We start from the raw sequence: 23,279 nt of genomic DNA on the forward strand, positions 1-23,279 counted from the left end.
CCATTCCATCACAGAATAAAATATCTTTATGAACATGCCAGCGGGCAGCTAATGTCTATAAGCTATCTAAAATTTAGAAACCTTAGTTCTCTAAGAATAGTTCTTACTTTAAGCAGAAGATAGTGTCCCGAAAAATATGCAAAAATATTTGGGGCTGCTGGAAAAACTGCTGTCCGTGAACTGGAGCGAAAATGTTCATGTGACTTTATTTTTAAAGTTGAAGGCCGAATTCAGGGAACGCCGTGTGCGAGCTTGCTCAAAAGTCTCTATTTCTGTTCGGGTGAGAACATCATATCATTTAGGCTTTCGAAAAAACTGTCAACAGCTTCCTGGGAAAGTTCCACTAACTCGGAAATAGGTGTAATCATGCATTCTTGCGCATGATTGTCTTCATTGACATTCTGATTTGCATTACTGACAGAAGGTCGTACCTGTTCGATGCTGCTTTCATCTTGAACTTCACTACCCATCAATCGTAGTGGTGAAGCTTCCACGAATGCCGTCATCAGGATTGGTAGCCTTTGAGGGCAGCACAAAGCATGAACCTTGATCGGGCTCAACAATGTTTCTGCATCCATCGGCGCATCCGATTGTAGCGTCAGACAGGTGTCTAACACGCATTCTTCTCCGCATAGCAGACACCTCAATACAGGTAAAACACATCTTTGCCACATTGGTCGAAATGATAGAAACCAAGTCATGTTCAGGTCTCTAAGCCGGGAGAGTCCCAGGATTTTTGATATCCGGTCCCGGTATCCAATGGCTAGGATTGTTTCTTCCCTTGTCGCAAGAGTTTTGTCTGTGACATGGGTTGCCATAACGAAAAATAAGGACTAAGAATAGGATTCCTGCAATTAGTCCCAGGATCAGGGGAAGTCCGCCAAAAATCGAATGGACGAAATCTGGAAAAATACCCAGTATGGCTTTGAATGGTGTTAATGCCATCGAAAATACTGTCTTAAATACCTTTGAGACCCCATTGGTATCAGAAATATTTAAGATTTCATTCAGGATTTCCGCGAAATGTACGGGGGAATTAGTTGATAATAATGTATGTATCTCTGCAGTCGTCCTTGCGACTTGTAGATCATACGTTTCTTTTGATGACGAGAGCCTGGTAGGCGTCTGAAGAAGGACTGTTTTCATTCTGCTTAAAGTATCTATTCGAATAGAAGTAATTTTCAAATCGGGCCATGCCCTTGCCTCCCTGTCTGGGAAGGAGCTGGGGAACAATGTGCGTCCACAGCACTTGACCTTCGCAGTAGTAGTTACTAGATAAGGAGTCCCGGGCATAAGACTACAACATCTGCGGTCTACAATAAGAATGTAACTCCCATTATAGAGTCTTTGAAAGAATGGTTCTATTTCTGTTGCAGGTGCTGGTGACATGAAAGGTTGTATGAATTCCCTTCACAGGCTCCATGCAAACTAATTCCGTTACACAGAAGTGTGCCACTCAGTGACATCGCACAATTGTTGCCACTAAGAAACACTTTCTGTCCTTTATTACTGACACATGCATGTGAATAGGGCAGGTTCCATGTTGTTTTAAGGTACCCCTTTCCCAATTTCTCGTACATGCCAGCCTGTATATATTTTTGGCAGTATTGAAACCTGAAGGTTGAGATTGGAATATTTATTATCCCATGTATTATCCATTCATTGACAGGTCGTTCTGACATTGTCATTGGTAATCTTTCTAGTTTTTCAATGCTCAAGATTGTATAATCAGCACCCTTTTGCGCCATACTGATTTGTCTATCAGTAAGGTTAAAGATTTGGAATAGTGACGTTGTGTTGATTAAACGCCAAGGCACATAGCCTGAATGCAGATTTTGTAACGTCCAGCCAAGCTGTACAATAGAGCGCAATTGTGACTGACCGTGTTGTAATAGCAGTAAGTCTTGCGATAATATATCGATTGCTGACGACACAATGCTGTCCAAAGAAAAAATTCTGGAGGACAGAGTCATTAACCCATTTTCCACTACAGAAAGTGATTTTTCCAAATTAATACGGTCAATTTCCCGTATTCTCTCTGCTGTTTCAATTTGAGTAACCTTCCAGGCCTCATTGTATGCTGCATATACAGAGGCTGCTATGAAACGCTTTTGACGCTGTTTGCGTGGTCCCAAAGTGAAATCACGCAAGTCAGCAGCATCAGTAAGTAAAGTTAGGTGTTGCTTAATTTCTGCCAGTGTGGAAGTTTGTAGCCATTGAAGGCATAATTTGCCCACACTGTAGGTGGTTATTATCCCTGGGTGATGTCTTTGAGGATATCTAGGGTCTGGCCTGGTCATTTTGAACCCCTGTGTTTTGTTCAGGAATCTGTCTTGACAGTTATTAATATCTGTGGGCCAGATCAACCACTGTTTCCAATCAGGATGTGTTCTGTTTTGGTTTAATATATGGTTTACGTCTATCTCTTCATCTGTATCAGAGTTATTGCTAAACATTATTGGCTTTGGAATAGACGGTTTATTTAAATCTTTGATTTTGGCTAAGCCAAGACAGGTGGTCTGTTGAACAGTGTCATTTAAAAATATCATTTGTTCTGGGATCATGCAGGCTCTAAACAAAGCTTCTATACCCTGTACTTGCCATTCTTTTGTACCCCAAACACTTTTCAATTCAACATTTTTGTCCCAATAATCAAATCCAAAAGTATTCATTTGTTCAAAAAATGAGTCTGAATATAACAATTTTGTGTTGGTTATCATGGTTTTGGTTCCTGTCTTGTTCGACAATTTAAAATAAAATGTTTCAGCATTACTTGTGTTAAAACCTGAAAAATATGAATATTTGTCGTAAACGGTTCTTGAGCTCCCTTTTGGAGGTGTTGCACAATGTTCCCATTGATTATAATTTAAAACGTTTCTAGGTTGTGCAGATCTATGTAAAAAGTGGTTACCATAGTGGTTATAGCAATACATACTGTCATAATTTGTAGAACCCTGCAAATAATCATGTTTGGTAAATTTAGCAGACATTACTAAGTCAGACATCATATTATTAATGCTTTCGAAGTCCCAATCATCAGCAAATGAGTTTGGTTTTGCAAAGTCACTCAATGAGATCTTAATTTGGTGTGGATATTTCAGGATCTCGACCGGACCATAAATTTCATAGTCAGTGTTGTCCCAGGTTACCCCACCAGGTATCGGATTGGCTGTGAAGTTGGCTGAAGAAAGTTCTCTTTTCTCGACGTGTGAAGATGTGTGTGGTTTGAGGATCAAGTTGATTTTCTGACTTGCTGTGTCCATTTTAGCATATTTTCCCTCAATGAAGCGTCCCAAAGTAAGTACCATGATGAGCCAAAGTATGAGGATAAATGCACCAAAACCCACCCAAAATTCAATCCATGGAGAAATCAGATATGTTTCTTTCAGTTGTCTCAAAAGTTCCTTAGCTTTGTCTTTAAAGGTTTTTGATGATGGCTGTGTCTTTGATTCGCTGAAGCCCTCAGAGGAATCATCGAAGTTAATGAAGTAGCCGGATGCAGTTCTGTCAATTGTTCCAATTGGTTCAGGATTTCTGTTTCTTGCATTTTCACTTGGTACTTCATTATAGATTGGTGTGTCTCTGCTAAATGTTTTTATTTGGGTATTCAGAGGTCTTAGTTCTATTGCATTGTTGCATAGTCCTTGTTGTTCTTCTGTAGGCGTTTCGAATGTGATGAGCCTCTTCGTTAGGACCTCTGTACTGGTAGCAAACCTTGGTGTTCTGCTACTTATTGGGAGTCCACTTGGCCTACTGTTTGTTATCGGCCACATGTTGTGGTTTTACCAGGTCGATGGATACAACTCGGTTCTCCTTTTTACCAGCAAGTGGCGGTAGTACAACTGATCTTGTCCCGTTGACAGACAAGACAGGAACTGCTTTTCTGTAAGAAGGCCCAAATTCCTTCTTTACCGCGATCTTTTCCCTGACTAGATCCCCGACTTTTGGAATCCAGACAGGTCTTGCTGGGACAGGTGGTGGTTCTTCAGTGGTTGTTGGCTGTTGTTTCAACTTTATGTTGCTCAGGTCTTTTCTTGTTTTGTTTAAGTCCTGCAAAATAGCCAAACGGTCTTTGATATCAAAGGTTTTTTCTTTCACCACTGAAGTCTGACTATCAATGTCAGAGATCATCATCCTAGTTCCAAATAATAATTCGTACGCACTGAATCCCTTCAGAGAATTTCTTGGCAAGTTATTGAGACTACGTTGGAAACTTATTAGATGTTTGACCCACCCAGCTCCCGAACCTAATATCCTTTCCACTATAGATTGCTTTATGCCTTGGTTTTTTCTTTACACCATCCCGTACCCTCAGGAAGGAAGTGAGAAGATTCCCGCTGGACTATGCTCATTTGGCCATGTTTCCCCCCAGGCTGGAGGGCTTGAGTGAAAACAATAGTCAAACGTAGCATGCGCTTAGCGTATATGCCATTTAGACCCGCAAATCTTTGTATAACAGTCCGGACGTCAGCCGAGTGCTGGTGATCTACATTATAAGTGGAACTAGCCTGTATATGTTAATCGCAACCCTTCCTTTTTACTCCTGATTTTTTCTGGAGTAGAACGACGAGGTATTAAACTGTTTCTTTCCCCACTGCGATCTCTGTTGCAGTTTGGGCAGTTTTTTACAAACATGGTATGACGCAGGCTCATGCCTGGCCACCAGTACCTTGATTGTAATTCTTCCAGAGAATCTTTTAGTTTAAGGTGTCTGAGACCCTCGCCCATATGTGCGTCTGCGATTAACAAGTTTCTCCTGTCCATGTTTGGAATCACCCTATCCCCCACTCCAGGGATTCGAGCAAAAGGGACGGAGTTTGCATCGATTATGTATGTATAATTGAGTGGATAGTTGATCGGTAACGCTGAGCAGTCGCCTTTTGATGACGTTTTCACTGCCAGCACTGTTTCACCGTCAATGTATTTTAATGTACGCTTTTTTCGAACTACGGGAGCCGATTTAGTGGCTGCCGCTGCGGCTGTTTCAGCCAATGAATTCCCTACAACGTGAACGCCATCACGCTGATGACTCAGTGAGTGAGTCACGTGAGTCTTTGGTAGTTCTTTTTGTAAAAGAGCTATTTGTTCCCAGAGCAGTTTCTGCTTTATTGGTGCATCTGTGTCATCTTTGTAACCTTTTTGAATCCATGTCTGCAAATCGCTGCTATATGATTTGACGCAGTAATATGAATCTGACACTATAAGTGTCGGGAACTCGCGATCCGCATTATCTAGCGCCATTTTTAAAGCTAATATTTCAGTTTGTTGTTCTGAATTACTTTCTACTGAGTGTGTCTTTGTTAATAGAGGTTTTAGTTTACCTCCGCGCCACACTTCTTTTGTAATCTCACATGTGGGGTTGTATGCTTGTTCTCTCCAAACGGAGGGTTGAGCATGTCCGTCTGTATAGATTACACAGGCGTAATGTCGTAAAGGCAGAATGTCGATTGGCAGAGGATATGTTTCTTCATATTCTAGATTTTTTAATTCTTCTAGTTCTGGATCAAAGTAGTAGTATACTTTGTCCGTTGTGATAGAATTCACCCATTGTATCCATTCCGGATTCAATGCTGTTGTTGGTAAATTCCACGGTGTTGTTAGTGCCTCAAAGGCTGATTTTGCTGTTCTGACTGTGATATGTCTACCGTCTGCTTGATCTTTTTCTCTAGCTATTGCGGTTTGAACTGCATGAACAATTTTTTCTTTGTTGCTGAATTTCTGTTCAGCTTATGTGTACAAGTGTGATTTGAATGCAATTGGTACCTTTTCTCCCTCATTAGAGGTCAGGTATGTGAATCCGCATCTCCCTGGGATGACTCGAATCACAAGATTGCGTGTGTTATCACGTGTTTCTAATTTTGTTTTAATTAGCATGTCTGTTTGTAAGGATCTCAAAATTTCTGTGTGTATTTGAGTCCAATTGGATTTTTTAAAATCTGGTTTAATTAGATCATAAAGGGGTTTGACCCTTTCTGCGTAGTTTGCAATGTATGTTCTTCCGAAATTTAGGAAGCCTAGAATCGACTGTAAGTTTTTTAGTGTTCTAGGTGCTTGGAGTACGGCACATTTCTCTAGGAAATTGTCAGCCAGGCTTTTGCCTTCGCTTGATAATTCATATCCTAAGAACAGGACTGTCAGATGGGCAATTCTGGATTTTTTAAAGTTGAATTTGTAACCCTCTGCAGCGAACCCAAGTATTATGGTGTTCACTCTTTTCAAGTGAGTCTCCAAGTCATCATCTGTTAAGTAAATGTCATCGACATAAGATAATGCTTCATCATCATATAGTTGTAGTAATTCTGTTACTCTTGCTGAGAATACCCCCGGACTGTTCTTGTACCCCTGGGCTAACCGACAGAATTGTTTTTGAGTGCCATTTACTGAGAATGCAGTTAAATGTCTGCTCTCTGGTGCTATGTTTTGACAAAAGAATCCATTAGAGATGTCTAAGGTTGTTTTGTATTTTTTGCGCACTATGTTATTCATTAGTGCAGCACTGTGTGAGTTTTGCACTGCAAAAGTTTTGCAACATGTGTTAAGGTGTCGGTAATCCAAAACTAGACGATATGAATTGTCTGGTTTGGAGACCGGAAACAAAGGATTGTTCATTTGTGAGGTGCAAGTTTCAATCACCCCCTGGTATTCTAGCTGATCTAGTATTTCATTTACCTGTTTTTTAGCTTCTTGCTTAATTGGGTACTGCCTTTGTGCAGTAGGTTGTGATTTTAACTGGATTTTGTGAGGAGGGGAGTCCTCATCCCATCCTACATGATTTTTATATAAAGCAGGTGCTAGAGCCACTGCCCACTTTCTAGCAAGTGTGTATTTTTTATGAATTGGAATTTGATTTGAGAAGGCAGGCATAATTACTTCTTCGCCATGAGGGCACTCTCTGACAAACTCTGGTGGCCAGTCTTTTTCAGCTAGAAGGATGTCATAACCCTTGGAGAGGTTATCCCAAAATAGTCCCCTTATTTTCCTAGTCTTATCTCCCTCTATACGTAATGTTATCTCGTATATTTTGTGAGGTTTGCTAACCCTGGTGTCTGCAGTTTCCACTTAAAGATATTCATTCGTGTCCACTGTCTCCAGATGATTCATAAGGACTTTGCGAGCTATGCTCACTTCTGCTGCGCTGTCTAGCATTGTCTGAGCCCACTCTCCGTTTTTCAGTTGTGTCCTCAGTATTCTCGGCATTGTTAACTACCTTGATACTGGCTACCTTCTTTTTTGGAAATTGTAATTTCTTTTTTAGTTGAGCAGGTTCCTTGTCTTTGGACTTGGCGTGCTCTTCTCTTTGTTCTGATCGTCCTCTTCTTTCCGATTTCTGCGAGGAAGTCTGAAAAGATTGAGAGGGACGCGTATCAATGTCTTGATATCTATCAGGTTTTTTTATATTATCCCTATTTCTAAGGTTATATCTTTTCCCAGAGGGGTCACTCTGGGGTGACCTGTGTCTTTGGTTCGGAGATTTCTCTCTTCGCCTAGGAGACCTTCCTCTGGACCGGAATTTCTTTTCTTTAGGATTGGATTGTTTGTTTCCATCCCAGTTCTTTTTTGGTGAATTATTATTAAAAAATATTTTTTCTGGACTTTCAGTCAGTTGCGGTTTTACTGGTATTCCACCTAAACTATCTCTACCTAGTTCCTCATAGGATTTTTCTATGATTCTGGCAATTTCAGCTGGTTGGTCTGCTATATCTGTCTCTTTTAACCTCTGGCGGATCGCCACGTTGGCTGCTTCACCTTTTATGTTGGCTAATAATATAGCCGAGACCTGCTTGAAGTCTTTCAGTAATTTCATACCAAGAGTTAAAGCGGGTTCTGGACCGTATTCGTCTTGAATTTGTTTTAGCACATCTGGTATCACCGAAATGGATGGAACACCGTGCGTTTTTGTGTAGATGGAAGCAAAGACTGTACCCCAAGTGTCACAGTCCTCTATGTGTGGTGCGATTCCCATTGGGAGACAGATAGTCAGAATCCTGTGTTTTTCTAGCGGGGTGGTGTCAGGAAACACCGCCTCTATTTGGGTAATTTTCTGTGCCAACCAGAATGGTATTTGTTCCCGTTTAGCCGGTACTTTACCTAGGCAGGATTGGATGTTCTGTGGTGTAATTTTATTTGTGTTTCCCTGGTGAGGGGTCAGCTGTGGAAGTTTAATCGCTGGCTGAATTGTTGAAGTCCGCATCACATACTGAACTAATTGTCTATGAATTTTTATTCATTGTTTTAGCTGTGTTAACAGCTCTGCTGCAGACATCCCATTGATGTCTGGATGTGGTGTGTATCCGGCTAGGACCGGCCACGTTGCTCCTGGTCTACCTAAAGGACCGAGCCTGGTGATGTGATTATTATGTTTTAGGGCGCCATCAAATAAGAGCAAATGCTCTTGGAATTTGAGTGGTACTTCCACCTCCTCGAAAGGAGTGTACTCATTAGGAGGTTCCTCTATTTTGTAATAGTGGAAGTACTTTGTTACAGCATTTGCTGCTGGAAAATGTATCCATGAATAATATACCTCTGTCTGCCGATATTCGTGTGCCTCAATTACGAATATGACTGTGCCACCTCTAGGTGTCAGTCCATTTTCTATAAGTTTCAAGGTTATAGATTTTCTTTTAATGACCGGGATGAGTATTATATCCGGGTCTGCATTTTGTAGTGCAGTATCAGCTTCTGCTATGTCAGCTGCTAATCTAACTGCCTCTCTTTCTTCATCACTGTCTGTCATTTTACTGACAGGATGGTTATTTTGTTTGTTTGCAGATCAGGTTTCTTATGGAAACAAAGATTAGATGCACAATATTTTTGGAACTGTTTATCCTTCAACGTTGACTATACCAAGAACCATACATAGGAGTTCCCTCCTGCGAGGTCTGGCGGATATAACCTTTCACCCACTCCAGACGTCTTTGGAGTATTTGGGAAAAGGGGTCTGAGTGAGAAAGCACGACTGAGTTACTCTAAATGTCTTACGTTAGTTTTATCGCCCTTTCCAAATGCGTTGGGCGCCATGTAGTGTAGTTCCTATCTTCCCAATAGGCTCTGCGCATTGGAATAATACCTACAGCAGTAAAGGCCTAGGCCAGACGTTAACTAGGTCTACTACTGTCGATACTAGACTTAAAGTTTTGGGTTTGCCAGCGTAGCTCAGAGTTCACTAGAAACTTTCTCGAATGTTCAAGGAGGAATTAACTTACCTGATTAGACAAGAAGGGATTTAGTTTCTGACAACCATAGAACATGACAACTTTGCTCTCCCCTAATCAAGAGTCAATCTCGAGAGTCGTGTGAACAAAAGGCAAATTATTTTACTCAGTCAGTACGTGCATTCTTAGTCTCATCAGAATGTAGAGAAAAGGAAGAGACGGGCGTGTTCAATAAAAAGGTGTTATTTATTGATCAGTCTCTTTTCTCATACAAGAGAAATGGATCGATATTATTGCAATACTTATAGTTAAGTAAAGTGCATACATTAAAAGCAATAGTATAAAATAATACTGTAAAAACATTGATATGGTTTCTAAGCCATAAGATGTTTTAAAATGAATAAAATATATTACATACACATATACATTTGACTAAACGTACTCAACTGGTGTTTCTAAATACGCCTACCCCGTGTACCTGACCTAAGCCTAATACGTGGGCGGGAATAGAAAGTTACAGTTTAAGTTAAGTTTGTTTTTGCCAAGTGAATAACTAAAGAATTCTCTGTGAGGGGTTATTCAGTTCTGTACCTGGAATTTAGGATGAATGAGGAATGGTATCTCTCTCTCTGGTCTCGATATTCCAGGCTGCCTGCGAGGGCTACCCGGAAACGCCGGTGCTGGATTCTCGGCAGGAGAAAGCAGCGCGTCTCTCAGCGCGTCAGGAAGGCGGGGCTGCTGCCAGCGGGGTCTGCTCTGCTCTTCGCTTCGGCAAGTATGGCTGCTCCGTCTCGTCACCACGCGTGTGTTTGCATATGGCAAGATCGGTAATATTTATACCTTTAAGGTGCCGAGATTGACGTAAGGATGGACATAGATACGTCAATAAAGATGTCATACGACTTGCTCGTTAGCACATTCTTTTACTAAAGTTCTCGGTGAAATCAAAACAATGGCCGCAGGGTTTTGCCCAGGTTGTCATAGGTTTGATTTGTTATGAGAACTCCGTATGCCTTATCAGGGGCTGGAGGAATATCGCTTGTCTAATTAGATCGCAAGTGTTATGACCTAATCAGATAACACGTTCCTGTGCCGTAGTGTGACTGCGTCAGATAACGGTATCTGCATCATGGGGGTTTTCTGCCTCATGGGCTGACTGCTAGTTAACTTGTTGGTTTGTTTAACTAGAATAGGGTCAGGAATAGGGGGATCGATTCAGGACCTATAGGAATACATGACAAGAGACTCTTGAATTTTTCTTGTTGGCAAATTTGATGATGACTTTCAAATCAAAAGGGGTTCCCAGGATTCCAGGTGGCACACGGAATTGCCTTGATCAAACCCATTTATCTTGCTTTTTGGAACTATCTCAAAAGCATTTTGGTGCACCACCAGTGACTTGAGATATGACATGGGAAGGCAGGTGAGACACTGTTTGTTGTAAGATTTTGAGTGGACATTGAAGAATTTCAAGCCAGTGATCCAGTGCGCTGATTCGAAGTGCCCAGGTGCTAATGGTGTTTTTCTTCTGTTCTGAAAGGAATTCTGACATGCCTCCTCCCGCGGGGGTGCTGTGCATGAGGAAGGGGTTAAGGAAAGAGAGCCATTTGGACTTGGTTGGCAGTAGGAGGCTGCTTGATTTGAGGATGTGCAGACGTTCTTCAATTTATTATGAAAAGGAGGGATTGCTGCCTATTTGTGGACAGGATCTACTAGCATTATTTGTGGCTGGAACACTGTTGGGTATGAATTCTGATTGCTTCAATGTCTCACAGGTACTGCACAGGCTTTCCTTCCCTGTACTTGTACAGCTTTTAAAGTGCTGGATAAAGTCACCATTCTGCTGATCTCTCTGAAAGTGCAGCGAAGTAATGATTAACTGACATCATGTCAACTAAATCAATGATATGATTTGGCTGGACCCCAGGTGGCATTCTGAAAAGAGATCTGAAGTTGTGTTTATTTTGTCAATAGGAAAAAATTCCATAAGATACTCCAAATTTGTCCTACAATGAATCCCTCACAATGGGCTCAGAGTGCTGTATAGCTTTCAGGGTAAGAGCACTAGTCTCTTACATTTTCACTCCTATAATGTCCTTTCTAGTTACTCCATTAAAATCTCAGGGAGGAAAGGGTCAACTTTGAAACTTTGATCATGCAATTGATTCGCAATGATTTTCAAGCACATTTATATAGCACTTCATACCCCTGATGATAGGAAGAAGCTTCAGTATGACTCTCGAAATTGCAAAATTCCGAAGTGCCTTGAGTCATTTAATTTAACATTGTGACACACTGTCATGATGTCCAGGATTGTAAAAAATGGTTGCCTCAAACAGCGCATCACCGTTTACTGCAACAAAGGCAACGGCTGATTCAAGTGTCTCAAATCAACATATAATCTCAGCTTCCCCTGTCTTTCAAGCAATGATACCAAGAAAGCCACTGACAAGTATTGATGTGGTCATTGACTCCCACTGATCACCAGTTGCTCTATCATGGTCTTCTCTTCAGTCTTTGCTTACAGACTTTCTGTTCATTTGGTCACACTTCTTTTTACATAATTTTGTGTTAGAAACGCTAAAGCAGCTAGGACGAGAAGCAAGATGGCGGACACTGCTGTGTCCGAGTGAGCTGGGTTGAGTCGCTCCCCATGCTAACCCCCTGATCTTCATTGCTTATGGAGTCTTACCTGTCTCATCAGCTACTACGGGACTGGGGAATTAAAGCAGACATCTGTGGCCGCCTCATAGACCGCACTGGGGGATGCTGACGCTGCTGAAGTTTCTTGTAGTCCGTCGGAGTAAACGCCGCCTACAGTACCTGTTATCAGCGGAGAACTGGTGTCGGACGACGCTACCCGGGGGCGCTGGCCTCGTAAAATTTGGGCGGAGGTCATCGAAGTCAGCGGAGGCATCCTGCGGAGTGACGGCTTCACCGAGTGGGGGCTGGTCTTGCGTATACGAGAAGGAGGAAGAAAATCTGCTTCTGGTGCCAATCAGACGGTTTTGGTGAGAGAGGTCACTCATAATGCTCCCAGCTTGCAAAGTGTCCCTTCAGATGAAACTCAGAACTTATTAGTGAGTACTGCTAATATTACCCCTGAAGAAGTGCATGGCCAGCTTGGTTCTGCACCTGAATTACTTGATCCTGGAACGGGAGCAGAGTCCCTGAATGATTAGTATTTTTCCATGTCTGATGTTTCAGTGGTATCAGAAGGAGAGGAAGAGGGCAGTGCAGAGTTGGACTGGGCAGACGACACAAGTTTATCCAGCTCTATTAATATTGAAGATGAGGAGAATCTCTCTCCGGTGTCAGGGGTAAACGACACAGTCCTAAATCCTCATGAATGAAGTCAGATAATTCCTCCCCAAGATCTTGATAGCAATGATTTGCCACATCAAAGACCGGTATCAAGCGCAATTGAGATTGAGTTACCAGCCCCCTCGCAAACTGGTGAGACGGATAGTAGTATCAACTTGTCCACAACATATCAGGCCATCATGCTTCACCGGGAAGAAACAAAGGAAGAGAGCTTGCGTATACATGGGGCTGTGCGCAAACTGCAGAATACTGTAAGGCGTGTAGCTAAGTCTTGTTCCGAGCTCTCAGCAAGAGTCGGAGAGGTCGAAGGGAGGATCTCTGTTATAGAGGATGACTTCTCTACATGTGAGACTGAAGTTGCCGCCCTTCATGCAGGACGTGAAGATGTGAACTGGAAACTTGTCGAAATGGACAACAGGGCAAGAAGAAACAATCTTCGTATTTTAGGGGTCCCTGAAGGTTTGGAGGGAAAAGACATTCGCCAATTTGTGACTGAGCTATGTGTAGAAGCATTCCCGGAACTAAAGGACTGGAATTGGGAGCGTGAGCTCCAAAGAGTACATAGATTCCCTTTCCAAACACGTGGTGGGACAGCTGATAAACCTAGGGCGATTCTTATTTGTCTAAATAATTTTCTACTAAGGGAGAAATTGTATGATCTTGCTCGCCCAGACTGTAAGAGAAAGGCTAAAGAGTGTGAGTTTTTCGTACGCCCTGATTACTGTCAGGTCACTGTTCAAACCACGTGGCATCTCCGCCAACTCATCTCCCCCTTTCAAGGAAAGGGGGCACAAGCTTTTTTATTAAATCCCGCAAAACTAAAAATCATTTTTAAGGATAAAACCTTATTTTTTTCATCGGAAAAAAAGGCAAAGGATTATCTAGAACCACTGTAATGTGCTAAACTTGGTGAGAGGTGGAGTTTACTTTTCCTTATTAGATTATTTATTAGATTCTTTGCAGTCTTCACCCAGATGCTTTTTTTCATTGGGTTTTTACGTTTGCCTTTTTTCCTTTATGGATAGTAAAGATGATGAAGATCGGGGGGTGGTGGGGGCACTCAATTTCATCTCTCCATCACTTAAAGGGACTGTACAGTCCCTTGGCTTCGCATGGGTGAGGGTATAGGGGGCGGGTCGTTGTGTGTGCAGGGTGGGGGCAAGGAACAAGCAAAAGGAGCAAAAGTCAGATAATTCAACCGGGGTACCGATTCGATTCGATTCGAAAAGCTTTAAAAAACAATCATAAAAGCACACGTAATACATCAGAAATACAACAATAGTAGGGTTAAAAAATACAATCATAGGAAGAAATGGGCGGCAAGATATGCTGAAGCTGTGAATATGCTAAAAACACCACATAAAAGTTAAAAAGCCATACTTTTCCTAGCGGACACAGATTTTAGAATAAAAACCGCTGTGAAGAAGCACACATCCGGTTCGTCCAGTGCAAATAAAAATCTCATAGCAGTTCTAACAGTGGACACAAAATATTTTTTAAAAAGCGGTTTAAGATAGGCAGTACGGAGGTGCAAATACAAGGGACAAAGTAGCAAAAAGTGTTCGGTGCTCTGCTTAGAAAGCCCATCACAGGGGCAGGGTGTTGACGTGTGCTTTTTTATCATGGGGAAAGCCACCAGATTATGTACAATACCTAATCGTAATCTGGTGAGAACATACTGATGGGATTGCTTGGTAACCACATTTAGGTACTTGGAGTAACCGGGACTTGCCTGATTATTAGAATGATAAAATTGATGAGTTGCATACAGGCAAGTAGCATCCCTGCGTGACTTGGCTTTAACCTCCAGATAGACATGTTTAAGATCCTTTTTAGAGATATCAGTGGCACTACCAGGGTCCAGAAAAACATTCAGGTCAAATACATCCCTAAATGTTGTTATGACGTAATTAAGCCATGGGATCAAGTTATATTTCTCCAGGCGGAGGCAATCTTGAATAATTCTTCTAGTAAAACCAGTTTCCTCCTTGGCCCAGATAGATCTCCAGGCCGTAAGTGGTCTTAGACCTATGAGATCAGTCAAGAATTCCAACCCTACCTCTTGGTAAACCAGCCCTGTAGAGGCAGAAGTTGGAAGGCAAATAAGTCTCTTTAAAAAGTTATTTTCCTGCACTTGTAGATCTCCATGACCACAGTGACCCCAAACGCCTGAACCATAAAGTGCCACTGAGGCACATCTAAGACGATAGATATGCAACATGTCCCATATCCGTCTACTTCCCAATTTAGAAGTGAATTTAAAACCACCAAATATGCCTCTACCCATCTTTGCCTTGACATTAAGCATTTCCTGTGCCCACGTGCCCTTACTGTTAAAAGTGATGCCCAAATAGCAGAAGTTGTCAACCACTTGGATTTTTTTGCTCCTCGAACTGGAAAGATCTCAGTTTCCTGACCTTCTTCCCGCAAGCCATAATGAAGCTTTTGGAGTTATTAATTTCAGATTTTCTCCCCTTAATGAATTCAAAAAATGTGTCCATTAATCTCTGCAGTCCGACTGGTGTTCTAGATAATAGGACTGTGTCGTCTGCATATAGCAGTACGGGAATCGGTTGACCCTCGACGGTTGGTGCATCGGCGGGGACTGATCTAAGCTCGGAATCCATGACATTAATAAAGAGGGAAAAAAGTAAGGGGGCAAGGACACATCCTTGCCTGATACCAGAATTGACCTTGATGTTATTGGTGCATTCCCCCGCTTGGCCAAATCGGATCTGGGCCGATAGGTTATTATATAATCCAGCCAAGAAATAGATAATTGCAGCTGGTGCACCCATATCTAATAGCGCGGTCCACAGTAGTCCGTGGTCCACCAAATAAAACGAGCTGGAGAGATCCGCGAAGCAGAGGAATCACGAGCCCTGCTTGGCCCGTGTGTATTTAACTATAATAAGGTCTAGGTTAACACACTGCTCGATAGTACCAAGACCCTTACGAAACCCGAATTGGGAATCTGCAAGGATACCATTAACCTCGGCCCACTCCTCCAGTCGCAACAAAAGCACCCGGCTCATTATTTTTTGGGACAAGTCTAGAAGGGAGATAGGGCGGTAGTTCTTAGCCTCGCCTCTATCTCCTTTCTTGTAGATTGGAATAATTATTGACTCACCCCATGTTAGGGGGGAGCCTTCCATGACTGCCGCATTAAAAACCTTGGTCAAAAGGGGGCCCCATAACAGAGTCTCTGCTTTATAAAGATCAATAGGCACCCCGTCAGGCCCAGGTGCCTTCCCTCCTTTACTTTTCTGAATAGCATTAACTACCTCTTGGATTGTAATATTGAGGGGGGGGGGTTGGGCTGCAAACTACGGCCCTTGGACATAAAAGGGCTTCCCCTCCCGGATTAAAAATACTACTAAAAAAGGCGACCCAGTTTTCCTCGCTGACCTGGCAGATAATACTGAGAACTCCTCCTTCTGTAAAAGGAAGGAGCTATTCACGGTGTTCCAGAAAAGCTTGCTATCCTGGAGCTCAGCTGCTTTAGAAAGACTATCCCATGCTTCCTCCCGTAGCTCTTGTTTCCTACGTCTCAGATGATCTTTATAATTTGCCCTTAAGGATTTAACAGCTCCCTTGTCCCTGGGGCGGCTAGAAAGTGCTTTCTTTAGTTCTTGTAAGGACTTTGTGCAAGCCCCCTCAAACCAACCCACAGTGTCCACTGACCTTCTAACCTTGTCAATGGTTAAAATCTTTTTGGTTGACTCATTTATTTTCACAAAATCGGCAAGGATGCATGCAGCGCCTGTAGTAACATCCAGGCAGCGCTGCAGCTCTTGGAGACTCGCAGCCACAATTTTGATCAGCAACTTATCAGAGTTGTCCCTGCACCATTTGATCCTACAGCCATTAGGCCTACATGGGGCTATGTCATCAATAATCCTTCGGGGAGCTAGAATCTTCTTCCCCCAGACGGATATAGACACAGTAATACCATTGTGATCACTAAGGGCCACTTCTGCGACATTCGGGACAGCACAGAGAAGACTGATATTCTCAGATACCAATAAATGGTCTATAACAGTGGCTGAGTTCCTCCCTACAAAGGTCGGAACGGGATTGCCCTCTCTATCGTTTGCGGGCACAAGGATCAACAATCCCAGTTTGAGCATTAAGGTGTTAAGTGATTCTCCATGGGGAGTGTGAGTAAAATGTGCCCGGTCCTCCCCTTTGTCCCCATCAAACCCACAGGCATTCGTAAAGGAGAGGGGGCACAAGGGGGTATTAAAGTCCCCCCCAGATGAAGTCAAAATGGACTAGGTTGGCCCCACAAAGTTTGTCTACTGCAGTCTCAAGATCGTTTATTACTGAGAGGCTAGAGGAATCAAACACGTTGTTGTAGTGGTTGATTAACAAAACATTACGGCCCCCGCTTTGCTGCAACCAAAGCATTTGAGAGTGGAATCCAATAGTTATATGGGATTTGACCTTCACCGGCAAGCTCACAGACAATAATATCACCAGCCCACCTTTGGCCCTTCCCATGGTTGATCCCTGTGCCAAGCAATTAAAAGAGACATACCCATAAACGCTGATAGCAAGGTGTACTCTAAAATTATTGCTACTCGGATATCTCACATCTTAACACCTTAGTATCTCCCCTACAACATGGCTTCATACCCGGCAGGGATACGTCTGATCATGTGCGCCGCATTATCGCGTTGATGGACTGGGCGGAAGCTACTAAGATCCCTATAGGCATCACCCTGTTGGATGCCGAAAAGGCATTCGACAGGGTGGCTTGGCCCTATCTGTGGAGGACTTTATCTTTGAAGGGATTTGGACCAGTGATGCTACAAGCTATAAGAACTTTGTATAATTCTCCCCAGGCAATAATACATTTAGGGGTCAGAGAGTCTAATCCGTTTGCAATCTTACGTGGTACCATACAAGGCTGCCCGACTTCCCCATTTTTATTTGCTGTTTATATTGGTTTTCTTTTAATAAAACTCAATCAAGCGGTTAATATTTCACCTGTTACTGTCTGCGATGTTGAATACAAGGCCAAAGCGTATGCTGATGATATTGTGGTTGTAACAACTAACCTCGCTCCTGCTCTCTCTGCAATTCAAGATCTAGCATTACAATTCGGCTCTTTCTCAGGATACAGGCTCAATATTCCAAAAACTCAGATCTTGTATGTAGGGGACCCTCCACCTAAGGATATTACTACAGTCTTAGAGGCAACATATCTAGGAATCAAACTTACTGCACCAGTATCTAAGATTCCTGAAATTAATTTTAATCCAGTTCTGGATAAGGTGAAATCTACTTTGGAGCGACTGAACCATCTTCATTTATCTCTCTTCGGGCGAAAAAATGTGTTGAAGATGATGGTGCTCCCCAAATTTTTGTATCTTTTTAGAACAATCCCACTGGAGTTCCCACTTAAATATTTCAAGCAGTTGGAAGTTATATCAAGCAGATTTTTATGGGGCTATAAGCGGCATAGACGTGCACATCAAAAAATGGTTATTCCAGAAGATAGAGTTGGTTGGGGTGTCCCATATCTTCTTTTTTATTATTGGGCCGCAGCACTGCAATTTATATTTCCTCTAGTGGTTGGTGAAAGAGCTAGGTCTCCACTGAACTTGAACCCTTCAATATATAACTTTGGGATTGGCATAAAGGCGAATAATTGTTTTTTAAGATTTGTGGAACCAAGTTATTATAAAAAAACGAAATTTAAAGTTCTTAAGGCAGCCTATTCTATCTGGAAGTGTTTAAAGAAACATTTAGGTATAACTAATATAAATTACTACACTCCGTTTGATGCACCCGGTATTCTACCTTTGATCTTCAGGGATCATAACACAATTGGTTGGCGTCAGAAAGGGATTAGCCGCTTAGGGCAGCTAATTCCGAATTCACAGTTCTTGTCTTTTGCAGAAATTCAAGAAAAATACGGTATACAACGACCGGATTTTTTAAAATACTTACAAATTCGCAGCTTCTGTAACACGCTTGTGCGAAATAATATGCAGTTCAGTAAAAATTTGTTAATGGAGGGGATGGGTAGACGAAATTCAATTGGTTTTTATTATAAAATCTTAATGGAGTTGCTGCCAGATGATTTAGGACCCGCCAGGATAAATGGCCAGAGCTTCTTAATATTCCCGATATCGAGATAAATACATCTATTGTTTTGGCAAAAGAGTTTCTGATATCCGGCAGAATGAGGGCACAACATTATATGGCCCTTCATGATTTGTATTATTCTCCAAAACAAGTATCAAAATGGAGCATAGGAGTAGGAGCAAAATGTAGCAGATGTGGCTTATTTGCGGCAGATGCATTACATATGTTCTACTCATGTCCAAAATTAACAGAGGTGTTAACCTTAATCCAAGGATTTTTGATAGAGATAATGGGTCCACCAATTGCTATTTCAGGCGAGATGGTAATGTTAGGAGTGGAGTCCAATACTCAAGGTAGACCTAGACAGAAGGTATCATTTCTTTTTATTTGTATGGCAATCTTTCGTGCTTGCATCACGAGGGCATGGATCTCTCCAGATCCTCCGTCATTTTTTTCCTGGAGAGCACAGCTCCTTGCTACATTCAATATAGAGGCTGCAATTTATAAGACTAAGAACACCCGTAGAAGGACTAAAGGGCTTAAAATATGGGCTCCAATTATAGAATGGATATAATGTACATATACTCTGATTTATGTTGTCTTCCTTCCTTGTTGGCTATATCCTTCTTTTTCTTCTATTCTCCAGCTGATGTAATGTTAGCTTTATGTAGTTTGTCAAGAAAGGAGCTCGCTACAGCCACACGTTTTTTCTTGTACGAATGATAAAATTTGATTTTACTATATACCAACCTTCTGTGGAATTGTAACCTTATTTTGTTCTTTGATATTGTATCGTTTATGACTTGTTCCTTGCAGAAAGCAATACAATTTAAAAAAAGAAAAAGAAAAAAGAAACGCTAAAGCAACCTTAGTTCTGTTCTGAAACCTATACTGAGCTGTTGAAGATCAGCTTCACTGCTGTCTTCTTTAACGCTAACCACTCAAGGCCTCTATGAGGGCCAATCTTCATTGTAGCCTGAGTTACTCATACTATCTAATACGGTTGAATAATCTAATATGATTGGATAGCCTTCTCACTTCTGCTCGCAGGCTATTAAACCTCAGCCTCAGCTCCATTTCTGTTGCATATTTTCTACCATCAATTGCAGCCAAATGATTTTCAGAACTCCTGATTCATTGGAATTATGTTTCCCTATGTGTGCCAGGTAGTTCCAGGAATCTTTCTGTCATGGCAACTGATTTACTCATCAAGCATAATCCTGGCACACACCCATTATTTTAAATGCTTGCAGTTCCATGTGACTCTTTATCAGGTTTGGCGTGCAGCACTCGTGTGTGTGCTCCGTTCCATTTGCACACCATATGTAAATTCATGAGAAACGATGACCAACGCCTTGCAGGTCATGAACGAGTTGCACAGCAGCATGTACTTCAGTCTTCCATTAAGACACTTTAACCAAGCTTACGACATATTTAATCCATTTTATTTCATGTTTTATCCAAGTTTCATTATCACGCAAAGCAACGAAATTCCTTTAAACTTATGCAAGAACGTAATTTTGGTAAGGTTAAATAATGACCATATTGGAGTGGGTAAAAATGTTGTTTAAACTTGGAAGAGAGGGTGACATGCGGAGACAGCAAAGCTATGAGATTGCGAAGGTTATAGTGGCTGGGAGGTTTAGCATGAAGTAAAGTCACGGTTTAATGTGCACTAAAGTTTTGTTTGATGACACATGTTTAGAGGATGGATGCAATTGGGTCACACAATTGGGGTACAATCAGCCTAGGTACAGGTTCTATGGGGGGATTACAGACTACTTGTCACTTTGTTTTTTCTGATTAACAGTGGGTTGTTTATTTAGCAATAATTGTGAATTATGTCCAGCGCTAATTAATTAAACAAGTGATTGATATATGTATATTTTTACATCATAGATACCCCTGACCAAGGTTGTTACAATGCATTGGGTGTGATGTTGTCATTGCATATTTTGGAGGACTAGAGATTCGGAAAATGTACATGTTTTAGGCCTGGATGCATGGGCATCCGCAGAAATTTTTCCAGGGGGGTGCTAACCTGGCAAACGAAGGGGCGTGGCTAATGTTAATCAATAGGGGCGGGGCTAAAATGGCAGACAATCAGGATCGGATAATGCTCAGGCCAAGCTGAGAAAAAAAAAGTGGTGAATTCTGCATTTGAAACTGGGCAACAATTAGAGCACACTTATGAACCCTAATATTACGCCCCTGGCCCCTTAAAACTCATACATTCTCTGATCCCTAAAATTAGCTCCCAGGCACCCCATAACCCATACCCGCCCTGACCCCTAAAATTGTCCCCATGGCACCCCAAAACCCATACCTGCCTTGAACCCTAAAATGTCTTCCATTGCAACCCAAAACCCATACCCACCCCGAATCCTAAAATTACCCCTGGCACCCCAAAACCCATATCCACCCTTAACCCTAACATATCCCCTGGCACCCCAAAACCCATACCCGCCCTGAACTATAAAATTACCCCTGGCACCCCAAAACTCATACCCACCTTGAACCCTACAATTATCACAGCCACCCCAAAACCCATACCCACCCTGAACCCTAAAATTACCCCACTGGCATCCCAAAAGCTGAATGCTACGGGGCAGATTTACAAGCCAACTGGCATGGGTGCAAATTCAGGACAGTGAGTGTAAAAATTCTGGACAAAGGGTCAAAATTCAGGACAAAAATTCAGGACAGCGGGTCAAAACTCAGGACAAAAGGTAAGGTTTACAGACATATACTATTGGGCAACCTTCTCTGATGTAAGTAAATAACCACTAAAGTACAAGTAAATGTAAATGTCGGAATTTGTAAAGCGCACAGCTACCTCCACCGGAGGTGTCCCGGCGCTGTCCGTATACCGCTTAGGAACCCTTCCTGGCTTTCCTGGGAAATGTCCACTCCTGGGCACCCCCCAGGTGCAGCCAGGCATCCCAGCGCTTTTGGGGCCGTTGTGGAGACTAAGCAAGCTATTGCCCAGAGTTGCAGCGTGGGACCCATGATCAGAATATGCACTGAGGCGAGAATATCCAGTCAGGGGAATTAATGAGCCGGAGACCCGCCGAGGCGGGAATCGAACCCTGGTCCCTGGCCAGAGCTCTGCATCAAGGTCTGCCTGCTCTAACCATTGAGCCACACTTCTCCAGTGAAAATAAGTTTATTTTAGGTTGAGACAATTGTGCACTTCATGGTTTGTCAGTATACGCGCAGCTTTAAGCAAATGTGCAGGTCTTTTTGTGGTAACAAAACCGCCCCCACCTTTCCAGCTCCCAGAGAAAACACCTGATGCCCGGTCCGGCAAGTCTGGCCTTGATACCACCCTCCAGTGGCACCCCTCATCTTCACATAGACCATCTCTCATGTGTATTTAATTTCTTCTATAGTGCTCCTCATCCTAAGTATGTGGGGCAGAGTTTTGGAGTGCGTTACAACACACACATATTATAAAGAGACAATCACTCATATAAATGGGAAAGTCAATGTATAGGAAATGTTGCTTAAGATAATGGGGCTTACAATGTGTAATCATACTTTCATCCATCATTCAGTCTTTCACCCTTCATTCTGTCCTTCCATCTGTGTGCCCAACAATGTCCATATTCATCCATTTACAAACCTATCCATCACGTTTCCTTCCATCCATCATTTCACTTATCTACCCCTCAATCCACCCTTTTACTCATCCATCATCCATCCATCTACCCTTTCACCCTATCCATCCATACACTCATCCATCCACTCTTCCACCCGTCCATCATTAACTCATCCATCCAGCCATTCACCCATTCAGTCATCCATTTACCCATCCCCCTTCCTCTTTCAATTCCCCTTTCACTTAGCCATCCATCCTTCCATCCACCCACCCATCTACTCACCCACTCATGAATCCATCCATTGAACCTATCATTCATCCAACCTGTTACTCATCCATCCACCATTTCACTCCTTCACTCATTGATCCATCCTTTTGTCCATCTACCCGCCCTTTCACTCGCTCATCCAGCCTTACATCCACCCTTTCACTCATCCGTCCATCCATTCACCCTTTCACTTATCAATTCATCAATCCACCCTTTCACTTATCAATTCATCAATCCATCAATGATGAGGAGTGTTGGGAGGGGTCTGAGGACCCTCTGACACGGGAGTGTCAGTCCCAGGAGGACTGGACAGGTGGACTTGGGGATGCCAGTGGTCTGGACACCTGACCAGACACTGGTTTTGTCTCACCTCCTACCGTGGCTACGGAGGAGGGAGCAACCTACAGTGTGGTGTTGACGCGGGCGGCCAAGGCCTTGGGCCTTCAGCTCACCGTCGCGGCCGTGAGGACTAACCTCCTCACTGAGGTCCTTAAGCCGCAGTCAAGCTCGGCTGAGCCTCTGCTGCCATTTAATGAGGCCTTAACCGACGTTCTTTTGGGCACTTGTTCCAGGCCCGCTACAGGTGCGCCTGTAGATAGGAACGTGGCCAGATGCCACCGCCCAGCCACGGGCGACCCTTTTTCCTGTCCACCCACCCCACCCCCGAGAGCCTGGTTATCCAGGCTTCCAATTCCCAGACCGCATTCCCGTCAGCTCCGCCTGACAGGGAATCCAAGAGGTATGAGTAGTATGGCAAAAAGATATTCTCCTCCCTAAATCTGGGACTACGGTCTTCCAACACCGCATGCCTCTTGGGCCGCTACACCCACTCTCTGTG

Source organism: Lissotriton helveticus, chromosome 1_1, assembly GCF_964261635.1.
Source record: "Lissotriton helveticus chromosome 1_1, aLisHel1.1, whole genome shotgun sequence".
Lineage (NCBI taxonomy): Eukaryota > Metazoa > Chordata > Amphibia > Caudata > Salamandridae > Lissotriton > Lissotriton helveticus.